The sequence below is a fragment of the Aythya fuligula genome, chromosome 5 (assembly GCF_009819795.1).
Source record: "Aythya fuligula isolate bAytFul2 chromosome 5, bAytFul2.pri, whole genome shotgun sequence".
In the NCBI taxonomy this organism is placed as follows: domain Eukaryota; kingdom Metazoa; phylum Chordata; class Aves; order Anseriformes; family Anatidae; genus Aythya; species Aythya fuligula.
Window position 1 is genome coordinate 59,638,846 of NC_045563.1, and position 22,047 is coordinate 59,660,892.

Here is a 22,047-nt window from a genome sequence, read left to right on the forward strand (position 1 = left end):
TTCCAGTGCAGGCAGCATAAAAGATGACCACGTGCAGAAGGCTGTCAGATTAGGAGAAGATGAGAGGAAGGTTTTGCAGTAATGACGTTGATGTGTAAAATGATGGTTGATCTGATGAAGGTCAGTTGAATGCATTTGTAGTGCTGCTCTGTTATGAAATGCAAAGGCAGGAGAGGAAAGTAGATAGATAAGGCATCTGAAAGGTATTTGTTGTCTTCGTGTGGACAGTGTGTGCAATTAGCTGTTCTACACTGTGTGATATGGTAATTAAGACTAACAAGAGGATGAAATTATTTTATCAAAGACAAAGAACAGCCAAAGTTCTGTTAGCAGAAGGGTAGCATGCATCCATTTCTGCTTTTGCCTTGTACAGACTGCCAGGTGAGGAAATAAAGAGCTGACTGAAACGTTTTTCTTAGAACCTTGTTGGAGGTTCTCTTCAGAGCCTGTTGGCCTGTCAGGAGACAACCGGACAGGAAAGAAAACCGCAGAAGGGCCACAGATGCGTTGTCATTAGTTACTGGGTTCTGTAATTATGGATACTGGTTCAAGGAGAGCTTAGACTCAGCATGGATAGTTTTTATTAAAATGGAGTTCTTACATGCTCAGCGGTCACCATGTGTTTAAGTATTGTATGCAACTGGTGCTGTAAATACTAAAACAGCCACCCACTGATGTCCTTGCTCTGTGAGAAAAGTGTCTGCTTTAATTACAGTATCCACTCAACGGGATGCATGACTGGAAAAACAAATGGGTTAAGCATTGTGTTTCATGGCATTCGTTGTATGATATCCAAATACGTGAGAGAAATGTCATGTAAAAAAATACATTACTCTGGATGCCCTCTTAGCTATTGAAGAGCTGTGTTTGAACTCTGATTTTTTGAGGATGTTATACTGAGAACTTCAGAGCTGGAGTCAATACTATGTAGCGCTTGGAAACTTTTCAGGTGGAGTAAAGGAATCTCAAAGTATGTGGTTCTTGAAAAAAGTGCTTAGTGTCACTCTCACTGTAACAGAAATGGTAAAAAACAAAAACAGGATAGCCTACTTTTTAAAAACACGGTCTTGTCAATATGGCTTGCCTAGCTTTGCTATTCCTTAGTGACGTTAAGTAAACTCTCCATTAAGACTTCTCCAAAGTTTTAGAAACTTTATAATATTTGCTTACTTATTACAGAAATTAAGTAAATATTTTAGTAGGTGATTTTAAGGAGCCGGAGGAGGAGGAGAGTATGTTGACTGACTAGCAGGGATACTTTTTTGTTAATCTTCAAAGGGAATTTAAGTAAAAATAGGCTAACTTTACAGCTGTACAAGAACTGGCAAAGTGATGCAGTGGTATAAGTAATTGCTGTATTTAGAATTCCAAATATCTTCAAAAGTCAATGGACTTGAACCTAAATCATTTGGAGTAGGATTTTGAGTGGCCTTTGGCAGCTTTTGAGAATCAATCAATCTCATGGGATTTTGCTGAACTGCTAGGCATATTGTGAGCTAAGCACTTAACTTTCTGAAAAATCACTTATTGCAGTTATCCGCCTAAATGCAGCCCACATGAAAACTTTTCCCTGTATGTAATTCTTCCCCCATTAATTTTACTTTATCCTAGCAAAGGAGGAAATGCTGCTGCAGTTCCTGGTGCTGAAGATGAATAAGCCAAAAGCTACCAAACTTTTTTGATTACAAAGCCCTATCAGGAAGAAAAATAAATAAACAAATAAAAAACCCACCAACAAACCCACAATTTTTCAGCACTCTCCTCGCTGGAAAGGAAGAGGAGGAGTGGTTGTTGGATGAGAAAATGAAAAGAGCGGATACCGTAGAATGTTTCCATTCACTGTGAACAGTAGAAACATAGAGCAACCAAAGTGTTGCTACTATCTGAAGTCTATTGTTGTGCTATTCGCTGAAGATAATGGCATTTCAAGAAACCATGACAAATATTTCTACTTCTATATGGATTTTGTTTCCAGAACATTCATCTTGGTCAGAGTAATAGTAATAGAGCATTCATAATTACAGCTAGCTTGACAGTAAATTAGAACTCTTTTTGGAAAGATACAGGAAGAAACTGGGTTTGTAAAACCTGGATGCTCACAAATTCTGCCATTTCAAAATAGTATTTTGATCTTCATCTGCCAGGTGAGCATCTTTGGTGTGGAATTAATGGAAAAGTGAGTGGTTCAGTCATGTTAAAAGCAACCATCTGGAGCAATAGCAGGCAGTTTCTTGGGTGCTGTGGTTTGACGCTTTTAAAGTGAGTCCAAATAGATTACCAACTCCTTCAGAAAAGCAGGAATACAGCATAAATATATTTTCTTTGTTCATGTTAAGCTTTCCCTCTTACGTAAACCAGCCTGTTTTAAAAGACTTGCTTTGATTTTCCTTCATGCTATTGGCAAAATTTTTCATTGTAACCCAAAACTAAATACAAAACATTTTTTTTTTCATTTTTTTCCCACCAGGTCTTTACAAGTGACTTTAACTGCACCTGAAATCACTTTAATGCCTATATCTCTTTTCATATGTTACATTCTGCCTCGTTCAGCAGCTGTGCTGGATGTCCCATTTCCAGTCATTTCTCTCGAGAGTTTGGTCAACTCTCTCTTCATTTGCTGTTATTTCTATCATAAAAGCAGGTAAGTTTCAAAAACTTAATTCCTGAGATAGGAATTGCTCGACTGAATAAAGTTAAGGAGTATTTTCATAGTGTGTTGTCTTGTTCATCCTCACCCTTAGCCGTTTCTCTTCAGATCCAGTTCTTTATTCTTCTTAATCATAGAGGTCTCTCTTGGACTATTTCTGTTGTACACAATCTTACTTGAAGGATTTTATCGGTTATTTTAAAGACAGCTGCTACTTTTTACTGATTCTTGCAGAGGGGATGCACAATTAGACCTTTACAGCACCTCTAGTACTCCTTCAAAGTAAGTTGAATTATTCTGCTGCTAGTGATGTTCCTAGTTAATAATGGTTGGTCCAAAAAAATGAAGGCTAAAAGACTCTGCTTCTTGCTCAGGTTCTTGATGATAACATGTGAACTTTCTGGTGTCTTTGGTTTATTCATTATTTTCTACATGAATACTTCTATCAACTAACCTTGAAGGCACGCATTTCCATTATGGCAGGGCAGTACAGTTGTTGCTTTTTATATGAAGGGCAGACCAGATGCATTCTTCTGGCCTCATGCTCTAAGTACCTTTCTTTTCAGGTGCCCGCTCTGTAAAATGGTTTGCATTCTTTCCAGCACATTGCTTAATGGTACAAGGAGCACTGCTGCAAAACAGGGAATGCTATTTTGCAGAAGACACAGTTCTTTGCATGTCTGCTTAACAATGTCATCTTTAATTTGTGGTCATTCTCCAATTGATTCAAAACCTTTGAGTGTAGCTGCTGAAGGAGAAGATATTGCTTAGATTATTTAAAAGAGAGCTAAGTTGTGCCTGTAACGCTGAAGATGTAAATTGGGCTACTTTGGGAAAAGATGGAACTGATCTGAGTTGAAGGCAAACCTAAATTTAGCAAGAGAAAATTTATAACAACTTGAATCATCAACTTGTTTCAAAACAAGATATTTTTTTTGACTCAGATAACATATTTATAAGCCTTCTTAATCTGGCCTGCTTTATTACCTAAGTATTCTGAATACATTCATTAGTCTATTTTTCATATGACAACACACAAAATTGTGATGTTTGAGCTCACATAGAGAATTCCAAGCTCTTTCACCCAGAAGGAGTTACCTTAAGGATGTAATTAGTGATACATTTGCTGCCTGCGGAAAACTGCCTGCAGCTAACAAGTCTTGAAGAACAAAACACAACCAGATGCCTTGACATAGGCTGAGTAATATTCTGAATCCTTATTCAGAAAATGCATGTGAGTCTGTGCTTGCTTGAACCTCACTTGACATCACGTATTTCACAGAATTTCTAGGTTGGAAGAGACCTCAAGATCATCGAGTCCAACCTCTGACCTAACACTAACAGTCCCCACTAAACCATATCCCTAAGTTCAACATCTAAACATCTTTTAAAGACCTCCAGGGATGGTGACTCCACCACTTCCCTGGGCAGCGCGTTCCAATGTCTAACAACCCTTTTGGTGAAGTTCTTCCTAACATCCAGCCTAAAACTCCCCTGGCGCAACTTAAGCCCATTCCCCCTCATCCTGTCACCAGGCACATGGGAGAACAGACCAAAATTTAGTCCACATAAAACCACTTTGACGTGGTCTGACGTGCTAGGGACCTACATGATAAAACAGAACCTCTCTCCTGTTTTTCTGATGCAAATGGAAGCGCATCCCTCCAAAGACTGAGAGCAGACAAGGCATATTTCTAATTAGACCCAAGAAGGAGGCTTCCTGCTGTAATTGCACTTGTTTGGTGTTTCTCTGGTGCCAGTCACTAAGTGACACTCAGGCCTTCCTGCCAAGTGACGCAGTAGCTGCGGTGTACCTGCAGCGAGGCCAAGCGTAAGGGTGCTCTGGCTCCCAGGCAGTTCAATTTCAGCCCACTAGAGGTCCTTTCCTGTTTTCTTTTGAATCAAGGCTCTGCAGCCCTCATACTGGAAAGCATGCTTTCCTAGCCTGGAAATTTTCAGCAGTTCCCTTCCTAGGAATGCAAATCCTGATTTTGTTGTGGGTGATCTGTGATACCAATAAGTCATCTGTATTATGGGGACTCTTTTTAGCTACTATGGAGTGATCTGCCAAAAGGGACTGTGGCTGGGAAATGACATTTAGAATAGTCAATAGTTCAGAGATCTTGCTGAAGTTGTCTGGGTTTATTGGGTGCTGTTGTTCTGGAATCTGTTTTTTTTGTTTTGTTTTTTAAAAAAAGGCAAAAACATAATATTGAATATTGCTACTATACCTACTAAAAAAAATAATACTTTTTTTCTTCTGCCTGTTAAAATCTCTTAGTGGTTTTAGTCAAGGATGGACCTCAGTTTTAGTAGTTAGTGATAAAGCAGCAAATGCTGCTTTTAATGATAATCTTGTAGGAATAATTGCTTTTACTAATGTCTATCCTTGCTTTGTATGGTGTTGCGCTTACTTTGGGTTTGAAGAAAACGGATGCCAAAGTGTATTTCATGTACTGCATGTAAATATGTGCTGAATTTTGCCTTGTTTATATGGGAGAACAGAATTGGTGACTGTTTCTTGCTATGTGAATTTTGCCAACTCTGTAGGATGCTGTAGGGCACAATCTGGTGGGGCAAACTGCTGACTTTCTATCAAGACAAGGGTGTTGTGTATAAATTTTAACGCACATGTGCATGCATATTCGTAGATGTATGTGTGTCTGAAAACAAATATATATAAAAATTGAGGATTGGCGAAGAAGGGTATTTATAATTCAAAGGGAGATAATGTCAGCTATCTTTTTACCCTGGGAACGATGTGACAGGTCAGTTTGTTTTTTTTGTAGTGTAGTGCACGTAGGGAGCAGAGACGAGGCACGAGGAAAGCTCTGCCATCTTCTAGCCTCCTTATGATGCTATGTTTTGGTGCAACAACTGGGATTTTTTTTCCCATTTGCTTCAGCTAATAGGAGGGTTTGTGATTAATTGCTATATGGGAGAATGCAAAAAGGATCTTGTGTTCATCTTCAAGGTGACCTTTTTTTTTTTTTTTCCTGTTTACACGCTTTGCCTTATATCAAACCTTATTCATCCTGGCCAAATACACAACTGTATCTTTTTGTTGAGAGGCTATAGCAGCGTAGAAATATTTTTTTTTCAGATATGATGATTCTTAATTTAGAAAGATATTTTGAAAAATAAGTCAAATTCTGTCTTCGCACTGTGCTAGTGCTATTGTAAATTTTTTTTGGTGTGTGTGTGTATTGCTTGTGTGTTGTACCTCACAGAAAGCTTGGAGCAATTTACAGCTTTGCTATGAAGGTAATACAGAGTGTGCAATTCCTCTTCCAGCTATGCAAGAGAATGGCTTCAGAAAGATCAGATGGCTTCCTCAGAGTGTAATCCAGGACCTCCTGACTTTTTCTTATGTTCCATTTGAAAAGTTCTCTGTGAGGATGTGAAAGGTACTAAATAATCTCTTTGGCACTAGAGTTTAATTCATCTCCTTATGTGTATGACTGTGGTACTCAAGTACTTGGGGAGATGATCTGTCCTGGAACTGAGATCACTCTTTTCACAGTCATGTTCCTCTAGTGCACTAAAGGATGCAGCTGACACTTTTCATATGCAGTTCATTCTTCTGCTCTTATTTTCAAAGAGAGGAAGCTGTGTATTCAATGGCATCTTTATTATTGATAGAGTGGGGTATTCCTTGGCTTTTTTTCTTGCAAATGACAATTTTTCATTGGTGGTTGGGATCCACAGCTATTAGTAGGATTTCTGAGTCAGTGAAGGGAGAAGGAAAAAAAGCCTTATTGAAAAGGTATACAGAGTGCTCTTAAGTCCAATTTTTGGAAAGTGGCTTATACCGTGTACCTGCATCATCCTCTTTTGCTTGTATCTCACAAGACTGACTTAATAAGCTTGCTCCTGCTCCCTTCCCCTCTTCACCAACAATGGTGCTTCCTATGATCTACGCATGCCTTTAATGCTTAGCTCTTCAAAAATACCCATTAAGCCCTGCCTTGTAGTGAAGTACTGTTCTCTCCTGTATAATTTTGGCACTGTTATCCCCATAAAAACAAATGGAAAGGGTTAACGCAGCCTGCATTGGATGATTCCATTTGATGCTGTGTTGACTGTTTCATCAGTAGATGATGCAATAAAGGGAAGGGTATGAACAGCTGTTTAGTGCCAGTAACGGCTTAGTAACCATTTAGACTGTCAGATGACAGTCACACATCTGAAACTGGAGCCCCTACACTTCTAAATGTGAGAGGTAGCTCCATTTGATGCGGTGGGATGCTGGGTTTTGGGAAAACAGGTAAAATGCTAGAAATTAATTCACAGGTTTTGATTTAGCTAATATTAGCACCTAAGCCTCTTTAACAAGAACTTGCAAAATGAGTGTTCAGTAAAGAAAACTTTGTCCATCTGCCTGATGGACTCTAACTGAAATCTGGTAATTTCACTTGTTTTTCTCTGTTCTCGGTTCTATGGTGTCTTGTTGTTCCTACCTTCTCTTCTGTAGCTCAACATTATGAAGCAATGGGAACTGATTCTTTGCAGGCTTCCTGTAACTGTTTCTGGTTGTAAAAGATGGTGTTACTGTTGTGCACTGTAAGTCAAAGCAAGAAGGAATGGCAGCTGAAGATGCGTAGGTTTTAGAGCCAGATGTGGCTGTCACAGAGGCAGTTATAGGAGTTACTCTAAAACATGTTGTTGAATTATACCTGGATACCAGTGTGAAGCCCAGAAATTTTTGCTTCACAGAAACATAACTTCCAGAAGACATGCAGGTGATGGTAGGGTGTGTTTAATTTTAAGATGCTGTGTTGCAGGTTCAGTGACTGAATTAGAGCACCAGTAGAACTGCTGTAGTTGCCTGGTTTACAGTTGCACTGGGAGGGGTGAGCCACTATTCTTCTGGTTTGGGTTCAGGCAGGTCTGGAAGCTGTTCTAGGATGCTTTGAGGTGGTGGAAACTCTCTGCTCTGAGTAGTTTGTTCCAATTCTGAGACTCCAGCTGAAGACAAAGAAGAAAAACGGCCAAGTGAATAAAAAAAGGCAGAGTGGAGGCTGAGCTCAGATAATGAGTGGGATTTAACAGGAAAATGTTGCCAGCATTAAGACCTTGTGCCACATAATGTACTTGGTCTAGGGCACTTTAGAAGCTCTTGTAGGACTTAAGTGGGAAAGTTTTGATTTATAGAAAAGTCTTTGTTCCTAAAGACATACTGTTTCCTCTCTGGTAGTACCGTCCTCCATGTCATGGAAGACAGAGAAGATGGATTTTCAGTGACAATGAACGTCTGATGGAGACATCTCCCAGTGGTGTTCGTTACTTGACTTGTCAATAGCTAGGTCTTGTTGTGACCTGGAATTCTTCTAGGTCAAGTTGACAGTTGGATTTGGTGATCTTGAAAGTTTTTTCCAACCTAGATGATTCTATAGTGGTCACTCTGAAATGATTCCTAATAAAAATATTGCATGTTGCTTTGCAGTCATCTGTTTGCTAGATCAACTGGTGGTATCTTGAAGAACCGTGACTACAAGTGATGCTCTTTATCACCTTCTGTAAAATACTTCCTGATATTACTGAATCTCTTGAGAACTGAACAAGTATATCTGTTTAATACATACCCAAAAGTGAGTGTGATACTGAAAGCTGTGAAGCTTGAGAAAGAATGAGTAGATCAAGAAATAAGTTTTTAGTGTGTATATTGCATGAGTTTTGAGTTGTCATCACTGTGATGTGGTAAGTTTTAATATATATATATATTTTCTCACGCCCTGACTGATAAGGGAACTTCTGGTTACATTAAAAGTAATACACACAAATCTTTGGATACATCTGGTTTTGGCTGGCAAATTTTAAAACTTCAGGGCCTCCCCTGAAGGTTCTGCATTTGATTATTTAGGTTAAGCCATAGAAAGGGAGAGAAACACACAAGCACGAGCTTAGGGACCAAAATTCAGAGATTAAAGCTTTGCAGAAAATTAGTATGGGATATGTGGGCAATTTACAGTCTGCAGTAACAGGATTAAGGATTCTAGGTGCATATGGGAATTGCCTTATTTTCTGCATTGTCTTCAAAGCTGGCTCCTTGCTCCATCACAAATCAGTCTATCACTGCTGTTTCAATGTTGATAGTTATTTTTAAGCAAAGCTTGTATAAGGCTGAAGCAAGAGTTGACGGGACTGGTGTAGTCTGGTACTTGGGAGGCCAGTTCAAGGCTGGCTGCCAGCTGGGAGACAGGAAGGGTGCTAGCTCTGGAAGGGGCTGGGATCACGTCTGTGGCAGGTCTGCACCTTGTGGATGCTCTGAAAACTGAAGTGTCTGGGAGAGCAAGTATGTAAAAGTGAATGCTCACTTGGCATTGTATGGATACATGTGAGATTTATAGGCATGGAACCAGTGTTTCAGTCAATACAGGATGTTTAATGCTATTAATTCTGTGTGTTGGGTTCACCTTCTGAATCAGATTTGTTTAATCTTTTTCTGTAGACATGTAACTAAGTATTTAAGCTCTGCAAAATATGTGGCTATAAATTATAGCATTCTGGAAATTCGTGGCAATTCACCATTTATTTTTTGTGAACACATCAGTGCAAAGTTGATTTAAAAAAAAAAAAAAAAAAGTAATTCCTATGAACGGAATTCTTCTTTTTGGCAGAAAGTTCCTTTACAGCCATGAATCACCCCATTAATGCAAAAACTTTGAGGAGGATGCAGTAAAGCTAATGAATTGATGCACAATTATTTTTTTCTCAAGCACTACAGTCTGGGTAGCCCTGTGATAGCTTTTTCTTCCTCTTTGAGGAGGAAATGTCCTCATCAGAAAGAGTGACTCTTTAGGTTAGTCCTCCCCTTTTGAAAGCTATGAAGGCAGATGTTCAGGTTCCTTGTGGGGTCTTCAACCATTTCTCTTGGTAACCCAGAATTCTGCCCCAAAAAGATTGGTTCCTGTTGTTCCAGTTTGATCATCGAGTCTGCCTTGCCTGCAGGAAGAACTGTTTTGATTCCTCTTTGCTGGTGGGAACAAACAAACCCTGTTTTTTCTCAGTTAAGGAAATGACTTGGCATGGCTCTTGTAGAGGTGCTTGGGAAAATTGAACAAAAATGACAAGCTTCAATATGACTTATACAGAAGCTCTGTTTTCCTCTTCCTGGAATCACTTTTCCTACTTGCTGGAGCATGGACTGGTCTGTATCTCTGTAGCCCAACATCTTGAGCTCTGTGAGGCCTGGAGTACACACATTCAGCCAGTCCTTTCTGGAGAAGAAAAAACAAACCAAGGCTCCCCAAAAGCCCAAGCTAGTGACCTGAAGAGCCCCATTCCTCAGCCATTTGTGGAATTTACCACATTATTATCTGTTCCTGGGGTTTTAATGGGAATTCATTCATCAAGCAGCAAGGAACTGAAATTTATAGATGGTTAATTTGTGGAAGACTTCTGCATGTGAGACTTAAGCAGCCAAATCATACAGAAACTCCTCTTTGGGGAGGGATGGCAGGGCTTGGATCTTGCCAAGGCCACTGTAGAAGATTTGTTCTTTTAACTGCCAAATTGCCAGCAAATGTTGGGGAAGCTTTGCTGGCAAAAAATAGATCTCAGTAAACCTTGGCTCTCCTGTGTTTGCATTCCTCAGGCACAGCAGATTTTGTCTCCAGCAGCTATGGCTCAGCAGCACAACAGGAGCTTTCTATTACATCCTACTCTGTGTCAGTCCCTCTTGTTTAGTTCTGCCTTACAACACAAACGTTTCTTAAATATTTTTTCCTGTTCTTTAACAAGTACTGAATAAACAGAACCTGTAGGTTGAGTCTAGCTTATACAGTTGATCTTTTTTTTTTTCTTGCTTCGCAGTATCAAGCTGTTGTTACTGAGTTAATGAATTTTTAGTGCACTGAACATTAAAGCCTCCTGGATTTTATTTTCACATTTCAATGGATTTGAGTTCTGATTATAAATAGCTAGAAGGAATTGCTACTTTCTTTGGCTTCATTGGCTGGCATAACTCCTTGGCTTTATTTTTTAAACTTACAGCTAGAGTGTGTGTGTGTTTGTATACTGGTTTGGGATTTTAAACTTCTATTTCTGCTGCTCCTTAACTTGTATGTGACTTTAGTAAAACTCTTGAAGAAATTCTTTCTATGGGTTAGGGGTGTCAGGGATCATACTTGGTTCAGTGTGAACTAAAAGTAGTTTCTGAAAGGGTGATATCAAGTGTTTAGTTGCTCATATGCACTGTTTTTTCACAGATACTTGCTAACCATCTTTTGAATAACTTGTGGTGTTTCTTTAGTAATTAATTGTCCTTCTTTTGCCCATCCTTGTTCTTCGTGATTTTCTGATAGTGCAGTAAATAGTTGTGTGAGCAGTCCCCCGTTATGCCACTTGTATGGGAGAAGAGAAGCATCAGATGCTAAACCTGTGCTTATTTTGATTAAAGTTCTATATTGTGAAATAGAAATGTTAGTCATTGGCATTAAGGGCACAGAAACTTATATTTATTAAAATTTTCCCTTGTAAAGTATATTGTGTTGGCAAATGGAGATTCAGGTAGTTGAATTTTGAGACTCGAATTGAGATAGATTTTTGTTAAATTTACTTCATGATAAATGCTGACTTATTTTTAGCAAGAATTGTCGAACAGGAGAAAATAACTACGGTAAGCTTTGCAGATCTTCTCTGCTCATCTTATGTGTATGGTATTCTACTGCCTTTCCTGCAGTAGAAGAAGATACAGTTCATGAGGCTATTCTCGCCAAGTTTTCTTAACCATGACTTTGTCATGCTTGCTGAATTCTGGCCAGATGCATTTTGGTAAGTACTCCATGACTGGAGGAGTTCGGAAAATGACTCAGTCATCGTTCAACAGAACACACCAGGGCTTTTTTTAACATAGCAGTTGTGTGGGAAGAAGGGCTGTGTTGTATTCAATTTCTCTCCTACTGTTTTGTCTTGCCGTATCCTCTCTTTTGCTGTTGGAAGTAGTGATTGTTGTGGACCTAAGTTATGTGAGCGTCTGTCCTAGCTTGAAGGAACTTTGGTCTTAAAAAGCTTTCAGAAAAGTGAACACAAATTTGGTATAGATTTTGTTTAGCTCATTAGTGTGAGAGAGAAGTTTGTTTTCTTTGGTTTCTGTGGTTGGATTGCAGCAGTTCATGGCTAGCCATGGATTTAGCAAACATCTAAACAAGGTCAGGTACATTAGCAAGCATGAGGAAGATTATGGGGGAAGAAAGTTGTAATGAGATCTCACCAAGAACACGTACACTGTATGAAGCAGTGAACTGTAGATTAAGTGGAACTCATGAAAGAATGCAAAAGGTAAAAGGGAACCCCCTGGTCCCTTGCCCTTTGAAGACAGTTCACTGGATCTCATGCAAGGGCAGTGACTTGTGTGCCAGTGGCTTTGGATGTCTGTATTCCTTACCACTTCTACTTGAAAACAAAATGAAATCTCTTCCTGGTTATATTTGGGGTCATATCTGGGTTTCTTGTCTGCTGAAAGGGTTCTACCTGGACTCTCAGTAATGGTGACTTCCTTTTGTCTTAGGAAATAACATCTGCTGCTGCTTGTGTATGGGGAACTGTAAATAAGGATATTATCAGTATCCTATACCACTAGAGTTGATGGCCAAGAAGAGTTGTGGTTTGGGGCGGGGGCTCAGCAGGGCAACTTGTTGGCTCTTAGCAATTTTTAGGGGATTTTTATTCTTTTTGCCTTGATGCAAGGTAACTGTTAAAATTGTAATGCTAATTGTTTTTGAACCACCTCCCCGCTTACAGTTACTGTATAATCAGGGTGCAAAGCTGATATTACGTTTCTTTTTGAAGAGGAAGAATTTGACTAAGTGTCCTTGTCTTTGTGCTTCTTCTGTGTATTCGTGGCTGGACCTGTTGCTACTATCTGAACCACTTGCTATTTTGTTAAACTATTTCTTTTTTTTTGTGTGTGTGTGTTAAACCACTTCTCCCAAATTGTAGAAGTAGTTTAATTCCCATTGTATTAGTGTCTTTATAAATTCAGCTATTGGAGGCTGAAAGGAAGCAAGAGAGAATTCACTGCCCTGTTAATTTCCATCAGGCTGCTTCTAAGTTTCTTGTCCATAGGTCTTACTAGAGAAAGATCCAAATGTGGGACGAGTAACTCACAAGACCACTGTTCAGTTGTAGTTCTGGCAGGCTGGGCCAGATACAGCAGTAACTCGAGTCTTCTCCTTCCTGCATCCCAGCTTTCAGTGCAGCTGCTAGACCCCTTCCTTGTGCCATGGGTTCCAGCAGCCACCCCCGGTGACGCTTCTTTCTCAGGCTCTGTAGCTTAGAAACAAGCACAGCTGGAGGGTCTGGGTTGGGGGCTTCCTCCCTGCACCCCTTTCCAGCTGAGAAGCTGAAGGCAGTCCTGTCAGGTTGGTGTTCTGAGTGATCAAATGAAGGCTGTGTTGACTTAGGGTGTGTTACGGGACTTGCTTGCTGCTTTTCATTGCCACATAAGCCTGGGATGTGTTGGGAAAATCTGGAATGGTATAAAATGATCTATTGATAGATGTTTGATGTGAGTGCTCTTTAGGGAGGCAAAATGGGGGATCCATTGGGGCAGCTTAGTTTGAATAGTGTCTTAGTGTTAAGGCCACTTCGATGGATGGTCCTGCTCTGGCTGTATCTTGTCTAGTCCTGTTATGCAGCCCAGCTGTGGAAATGCATGGGGGAGGAAGCTGTGCAGCTTTTGTTTAAACTTTGCCTTGGTGAGTAGGTTTTTAGTTCAGCTTAAGCTAGATTGATGCTTGTTGCTTCTGTTTCATTAAAATTAGTTCATACTTAAGCTGCTATAAACTGGAGATAGAGCTTCACGTGGAGGTGAAAAGTTTCGTATGGTGGTTTTCCACTGGTTACTAAGAATAAATTAAAAACCAATTTCCATTCAGTGAGCTGCCTTGAGAGAAAAGGACCTGAGCATGCTGGTGCTCCAGGAATCTAATCTCAGTGGCGTGTCAGGTAGTGAGGTGAGAATTATTGTTGCTGGAATTCGTAATGCTGGAATTCAATACAGGCGTCAGAGGAACTTGTGTTAAAAAAAGCAAATTGAAAGTAGGCAGTGTATGCGGCTCAAAGAGCAAAATGGCTTTTTAGTCTCAGGGCATTGGTAAACGTAGACCAGAGAAACCTCAATTAATATATGGAAAAAATTGGTAGATGAATTATGTAATGCAAACAAATGAATCTTGTCAGCCCTCATCACGTTTAACTAGAAATAGATGGTGGCTTATTTGCCCTGGCTGCTGATCTTTCTGGGCAAAAGAAGGACAATTTTATTTTGAGTGCTTAATGTTATCTCATCATGTGATACAGCTGTCATGACAGGATTAACTGAAATTTTGGCAACTCAAAGCCCTTCAAAGCCCTTAGTAGTGGAAAGCATTGATGTGAAGCAGGCAAACGCTAAGAATTTGCACTGCAGAAATTTTGCAGTTATGCAAAGTGGGTATAACGTGGTCCCAGACAGCTTGAATATCTCCGTGAGGTAGAATTGCTTTGCACCTACTTTGCATAAAATAAAAATGTGGAAGCTGAAACCAGTCATTATGTAATAGCTGAGCTAATCTGTATGACAAACCACTGCCAAACACAAAGTATATTTACTCAGCTTTCTTTTAGTTTTCTTGGTCGTTGAGCATGTGTGCAAGGAAGATGCCTATTGCATTTTCCAATAATTTCATTTAAAGCTAAGCATTCATAATGTTTTTGTTGATAAGCTCAGGTTTAGGAAGCAGCTGCCAACGTGTACGTGATCTGCGCATGTTATGTGCATTGATCTGCAGGTCTTGGTTAACCTTAGCAGCATCTTAGCACTGTTAAACACTTGTTTTCATAACCTTTAAATGACATTTCCTTTTTCCTGTAATTAATTATTCAGGCTTAATGCTCACTAATGAATCTTATTATTTGAACATACATAATGTGCCTTTTGTGAGCTCGGTGAGAGGAGTGCTTCTGAAGGACAGTACCTTTTGGGACTTAGTTCCTAAGAAACAGAACAAAAACCAAGCAGGGATATAAAAACCCCCAACCATCTGGCTTGTGCTTTTCATGGTTACCTTCAGGTACTGTTTCAAACGGTGGATTTGAGTGAAGATGCACTAGGGTACAGGAGATATATTAGCAGTTGTGAATTCTGAGTACAGGATTGATGGTTGCATAGAAAGGCTTTTTCCCCTTCTTTGCTTCTTAGCAAGTACAGATCTGCCAGGTGGGTGTATCCACTTTTATTTGGTACCTAGACTGGTGGCTTTTCATTGTTGTTTAAAGTATTCCAGTTGTGAGGATCCATAAAATAATCTGATACAAGTCCATCATGAAAAATGGCAGTCAGGCTTGTGTATTTGTGTTGCCTGTGGTGTTTTTTTTGGGGTGCTAGGAATGACTCTGTGCTACTACAGCATGAAGTTGTACTAATGCAAGTATGAACAGTAAGGTGTTTCCTAGTACTTGGGATTTTATTTTTTGTGTATTTGTATGCTTTCAGCTGACTTAGCCGGATTTTTGAGTGCTCTAAAAATACTATGACTGATGTTTGTGTGCTAGCACTTGAGTCTAGTACGTATGCAAGTGTGGTTAGCAACTGATATCTGTTAACATTTGTTGTGTTCCTTAAGAAAGTCAGTTTTCTTTCTATTTTCTTCTGTGCTGCTATGTGGCTTGATTTGCTTAAATAAAAGATTAATGACTTTTTTTTTCCAACGCAGGCCATGACAAAATATTGCTTTGCTTATAAATATTGCCGAAATACAAACCTTATGATTAATTCATCCTATATAGTAGGGATGTATATTGGTTTTGTTTTCTTTGAGTTATGTTGGTGTTGATCTCCAGACCAGTTTCCGTTTTGGCAGCACACTTTGCATGTTCATTTTCATAATGATATGCATGGAAGTGCAGACTGTGAGGTCACAAACACCGTGTAGCAAGATCAACCTGCTACCTTGAGAAGCTTGCAGTCAAAGGCCAGAGAGGGCCAAACCAACAAACCTGAGGGAGTCCACTGGACAGGAGGAGGCTGGTAGTGGGCACTCAAGGTACCTGCTCACAGGTGTGACCCCGAGCTGGCCTCCAGCGGCTGTGTAGCCCTCACTCACCAAGAGCTTGCTAGGTCTCAGTGCACTGAAGAATAAGTGGATTGCTCCTACCCAAAGGAAAACTTTGAAGGGAACTTTGCAAGGTTTGTTTTTGGAAGACCTCTTTTGTGTAAGAGGAAGAGATTTTTCAAGCCCAGGTTGTGTCATGGCACAATTTCAATGCAACTGCATCTGTTTTTTGTAGTTACTATTTGAACTTCAGTTCAAATGAACTGAACCTAATGAAATTCAGCAAAGACAGGCTATCAGTGGAAGTACATAGTTTCTGTGTGGATCCCAAACAGCTGAGATTGAAACCTGCAGGTGAGGGGGAATTACTTTTATCTGTGACCCTTAGGCTGCTCTTGAAGTTCTTGGGATGTTCTGATGAATTTAAGAGCTCATTTAAATCAAGGCTACTTTTTTCTCTGTGTCAACCATAGACTTTCACTAGTCAGTATGGGCTCTTGAAAATTATTTAATTTTGCAAAGCTTGATTTCTTTTTTATGGTAATTTCCATGCATGTTTTGTTTAGCACTTCTGCCACCAGTCATTTCTTCTTGTGGCATTTAGGCAGATGTTGTTATGTAAAATAACATTGAAAGATGTTCTCTCTCATGAACTTACACTTTAATCTTTGTAGCTGAGGAGATATTTGGAACTGAAGGTTGTCAAAACAGAATTGGGTGCCATGTACAACTCCATGGGAAACAATTGCCTCGGTACACAACAGAGATGCAGAAAACACTTTAGAAAGAGTAAAATAGAAAGTGGTACCAAAAATACTCTACTGATGTTCTGTAACACAGTGGTTTATTTGACCTGCTATATAGAGAAACATTTTGGTTTGTTTCATGCAAAACTGATAATAGCATTGCTTTAATAAAACAGTATTGCTTTCTTACACTTCAGTTTTTCCGAGTAAATTAGTTCATAGTTAATGGCAGGCTTGTGAAACTTTTATTCTGCTCATCGACTTCTCTATTGTAAGATAATTTTGAGATAGCAGCAGCTGTATTCCTACCCCTTCTGACCTTCTCATGACCATGACTACCAGCAGCCCTGTGTGTCCTATGCTGTTGTCCATTAAACTCATTTTTTTCCTTTATTGTTAATAACAGGACTTTTTCTAATGCAAGAAACTGTACAGTATAATTGGTGATGCTGGCAAAGAGTAAGAAGACTTTGCTTTGCAATGACCTTAAGTTTTTGTTTTCAAAATTGAGTGCATAAATCATGCATTTAAGAACCCAGATTTGAATACTAGATTTTAAACTTGCAGTTAGTGCCTTGTAAATCAGCTATGAAAAATTCCACATCATCGGATAGAGCAAAGTTACTGTCTAGAAGAAGAAAAACATTTTATTACCAGTTGCCTTTTTCAGGACTTGTTCTTTGGTCCAATATTGTAAGGAACATGGTATGAAATAAAAATCAAGTAATCATAGTAGTAATAACTTTCCTTTTTCATGGAGAAAGACTTGGATGATCATAAGAAGGTGTTAGCATCTGATTCGTGCAGAGTAGAGGCTCTGGGAGGGGTATCTTTGGTAACTCATTCTCACTTGTACTCAGTGTCATTTTATTAGAACAGAAATTGTACAAAACAATGTAGAGATGGGTCTATTCGAGGACAGTGCTTTTTGTCAGCTTTCCTAAGATAATTTTTATAACGAACATAGGAAACCTTATTTTTTCTTTATTTTTTATAAAACTTACCATTACAAAGCTCCAGAAAACATTTATACAGAAACACCTTTAGGAATATGCCTTTCTACTTGTCTCTTGCTCCCCAAAATATTGAGCAAACTGCAAGTTATTTTGGCAGCTCTCATCTTGTTTTTTGGCCTTTTTTTTTTTTTTCCTGAACTTTTTTTTGGCAGCTATTGGCTGTTTTGTAGGAATTTGCCTGCACATAAATGCTTTTTTTCAGGCTTGTGCCTGCTAGCGATGCAGCTGATTGAAGCCGAGGCAGTTTGTTTGAAAGAAAATGGCAACAAAAGTGCCAGAACAGAAGGAAAGAAGGTCAGGCTGTGAGGACAATATAAGAGTGGCAATGTGGAGCAGAAGCTGATCTGTTTTGAAGAATCATCTTGACAAATCACACGGTACAAAGGAGGGTGTTAAACCCTTTTATGCTCGTCTCCTCTTGCGTGCTGACTTATCTGGAGATGAAGAACCCAAACAAACAAACCCAAAGCACTGTGGGCACACATGAGCAGAAAGTGATAGTTGAGATGTGTAATGAACCCCTGATGTGTCCAACTTAAAAATCTAAAGTAGCTATTTAAAAGCTCTCCCTAATCCAGTAGGGCTGCTTTGGAGCAGCGTTCATCAAATCAGGTTGCCCCATGCATTTGGGATTCAAGTCCCTGCAAGTGAGCTGATCCTGTGCAGACATGAACTTGACGTGTAAAATTGCTTCCCAAGTGTCTGATTTTCAACCTTTTCACTTCAGAGCAAAGCAATGACTCTACCCCCCTGGCCACCTGCTTTAGGGCAGGAGAAAGCTCATGGCATCTTTATGAGCTGTCCAGTCTCATTATATTATGTGAAGCATGGATGTAATGGTACTGGTTCTTTCAATCAACGTCCATTTTAATGTCAGAGAAAAGAAGGCCATGAAAAGCTAAGAGTTTGTTCTTGCTCTTTTTATTTTCATTTTAGTTACTTTCTTGGTCCTGAGGAGAAAGGTTATCTTCTTATTTTTCCCTTTTTGCTTTCAAACCTACAACTTTAACAGGCAGCATAGCAGGTCACACATAGCATGTTGAACTCTGTTCATGTACACACCTGGGTAATCCTTAAAGGTGGGTGTGCTGGTGCTATACAGAGGTGGTTGTGGACAGCTGTTGGTTCATTTGGCAGACGTCAAAAGTAAACCTCACTAGTGTCATTCCCCCTTTGCAGGGTACAGCAGATCGCTCTACAAGGAGGGACTTGCATTGCAGTCTTTGTATCTCTGTGGGTAGAAATATTTCTAACGCTAAACTTTTAAGCTTCCATACTGAAATTTCTGCCTCTTCTACTCTGCGTTTTGTGGCTCTGAGATGCTGGAAATGTCTCCCAGGCTCTTAGTATGTGAATTCTATCAAGCAAGAGGTCTGAGCTGCAAGGAGAGGGCAGGAGTCAAAGGACACTCTGCTAGCTGGATAGCAAATTCATGTACGTGATGGAGATTTTTAGGGAGCTTAAATGTCATTTAGATACTTTCACCCTTATGGAGCTATTTACACCTCTGCCCCCTCTCTCCCGTCAGTCTCCTTGATGTTAAGCAACTTGCCAACACACAGCTTGAGGAAGAACCTTGTGATTTGTTCCATGCTCTTAAGCTCTGTCTCTCTTGTGGGTAGGGAAAAATGGGGATAATATTCCAGAGGGAATACATTACCTTATTGCTCATTATTCATCTCTTGACTTCAAAGGACATGAATGTCACTTCCTATCCTCTTTTAGAATGTATTGTTCCTCCTGTTGGTGCGAATGCTGCAGTTACAGCTGCTCATTATCTGAGGTGAGCAACCCGCTCTCTTAGTCAGTTGCGGTTGGTTCTGCGCCTGAACAAGTCAAGTGGTCTCCTGGGAGGCTCTGAAGGTGCCACTGTCAGTTTTGTGATACTGGTTTGTGTTTTTGTACTTTATTTGCTAAGAACAACACACATTTAGGGTTGAATTCTGTAGGATGTTGAATTCAGCTATTTCTTGGAGCTGCTGAGAAGGTTAAAGCCTCTTAAGAGGTTCCAGGATAGGTCATCTAACCCAGTTTTTGTAATGCTACCAATTTCTTTGTAGATAGTGACTATTCTAACACTTCAGAATTGTGCATGTCTGAGGCTTGTTATCTAGTAAAATTTCTGTTTAAAAGATCTCAGAATATTTGTCCTTGGGAGTGCATCTTGTGGACAACCAGAAGAAAGCCCAGTTCTTCAGCAGACTGCCATTCCAGAGTGTTTCTTGTGATGTTTCTGTGCTTGTCTCTCCATACCATGCCCTTGAGTCTTTCGGCAAGGTAAATATTAGCACTTGGAACTTAATTACCTTCACTTTGTTTATCTCCTTTAGGCAGATGCCCTCTCTTTCTTAGATAGACTCAGATGGCAATGGGGTATTGAGAGGAGTAGGAGAACTTGCGTTCTCCAGATCATCAGGCAGATTCATAGATGTTCTCGAGGTTGGGGCTATAGGTGATGCTGCTTATAATGTGATATAAAAAACGCAGGTATTTTGTAACTTATTGAGATAACATTTTCTGCATCAAAGTATGATGCTAAGTCTAATGAAATGAGACCTGGACTTGTAAGGGGATAAATGTCTGCGCAGTCCATTTACAGACAAAGAGTAGGAAATAAGGCACCATAAAATCATTGTGAGTAAAAGCTTATGCCTTTTTGTTACAATGGTTCAAAGGTGTTGCTTTTTCAAAGTGGTGTCCAGAAATAATTAAGTCTTCAGAAATAAATACCTGTTTAGTGTTCTTTGGGACGTTAGAGGAAGAGATGCTGGACTGCAGCAGAAAGGAGATTCCAGGTTAGGGAGACCTGTATGTGAGAAAGCATATAACAGTGCAGAAGGACATGGGGATATAAATATAGAATGTCAGTAAAAGAGTATGACTCATACTGCTGTAGTAGCACAGTGCTGAATTTATTCGCAGAATTACAGAACAAAAACCCTATAGTACACTATGATGCATTCGCAGATAGTTTTCCATAGCTGGTTAATGTTTTATGCATCCTGCTTTTTTAAAGGCTTCACTAAATTGTGCTGTGATTTTTTTTTTTTTCCTTTATATTTTTTTTTGTTAGGACTTTGTGTTTAGGTTAAGAGTTAAGTCCTTTATTGAACCTTGAATTCAGCGGTTCTGTTTGCTGGGTAGAGATGTGTTAGATTTGTTTTTAATTGTGTAACTAAATTTAGTCAGCAATCTGCATTTTAAGGCATTGCTATTAAAAGTCTAAAAGTGAGATATGCATCGTAGTTTGAATTTAAAATGAGCCAGAGGCACAGCTGGTGAGGCAGTCATGACTCTAATCATGAGTGGAGAGAAATGAGGGGGGAATTTTCTCATCTTGCAGGATGAATGCAGAGTGGGATAGGTGCTTCAGCACCTCCACTGCCCCACACCCCACTTCGTCAGCTTTGTTCCACAATTGCACAGACCTGCTGTGGTAATCGATGGCCTTCCCTTTTTCTTTTTGAGCCAAGATCATATATCTGTTTGATATCAGCAGTATGAGCACAAATAGAAAATGGAAGAAATTGCATGTTGTAATTTTCCTTCCAGCTTAATCAGAGCTTCATTTGGTATTTCAGGTTTCCAGTGTCTCTTCTAAAAGCAAAGCAGCCTTTACCCTAACTAAAACCCAAAACCAGAGGCCAGGCTTCAGTCTTGGAATATGCCATACTAGAAAGATCCTTTTTTTTTTTTTCTTTCCAATTTTTCAAAGCTGTGAAGCACGCAAGTAAGTATGCAAATAATCCCATTAACTGAACATTGTCTTGATACATAACTTGGTGTAACTGTGGAAGCAAAGAAGGGAAAGCTTCCCTGTCTTTAATGCATGCAAGTCAAAGCAGTTAAGATTTTTTTAATGGTGTTGATAGTCCCGATAAAGTTGGATCTGTTGGTGAAGTGCACAAAAAGCTTAGTATGTCATGTGAAACTGCACGTTAGCTCTAGCCCATCATACAGAATATTAAACCAACTTAGTAGAGCAGTGCTTTTAGCATTACTGGCTGCTGCCAAGCTCGTTTTTTGGGCTGTTTTTTCAGCCAGATCAATTCCTTAGCTTGGTTTACCTTCCCCTCACAAATAGTTGTTTGAGCACAGCGAAGAGTGATCCTGTAGAGGTGAGAGCTGTGAGCTGGGCCTCAGGTCCCTCAAGCTGTCTTGGTGTAAACGGTTGCCAACGGAGTTCTCAGCCTGTGCTCTGGACCTCTCTGTCTGGGCTAAAAGCTTCCCTTGTCCTGCTGTCTCTTCCTAGAGAGGGTCTCGCATCCTGATAGCTTTGCCTGCCTAGCTGAGCATCTGCTGTGCCAATTATCATACGAGTCTCTGGCTGGTTAATACCCTGCTATTTCCAGGAGGTTCTGAAAGAGAATGCATGATGTTCCCTTATGCTCTGTCTGTTTACATTCATGTGCTGCAGCAGAGCTCCTCCAGGTTGGCTGAATTTTCTTTCATGATGCACGTTTGTCTTCCAGGCTGATTTCTTCCATTTCCTATGTTTTGTTCTTATTTTATTTTGCGGGCAATAGAGACGGGTTACAGTGAGAAGCCGTTTGTTTGCCAGTGAGCCCCTGATTCTAGTGGTGTGAAATCCCTTAGGTGAC

The 22,047-nt window shown here is 39.8% G+C and overlaps 1 protein-coding gene across 2 annotated transcripts in view; it reads left to right on the forward strand.

Annotated features, from left to right (window-relative positions):
• Nucleotides 1-22,047, forward strand: part of SERGEF (secretion regulating guanine nucleotide exchange factor) — a 136,199-nt gene that overhangs the window by 9,461 nt on the left and 104,691 nt on the right. The gene's annotated exons all lie outside the window — the stretch shown is intronic.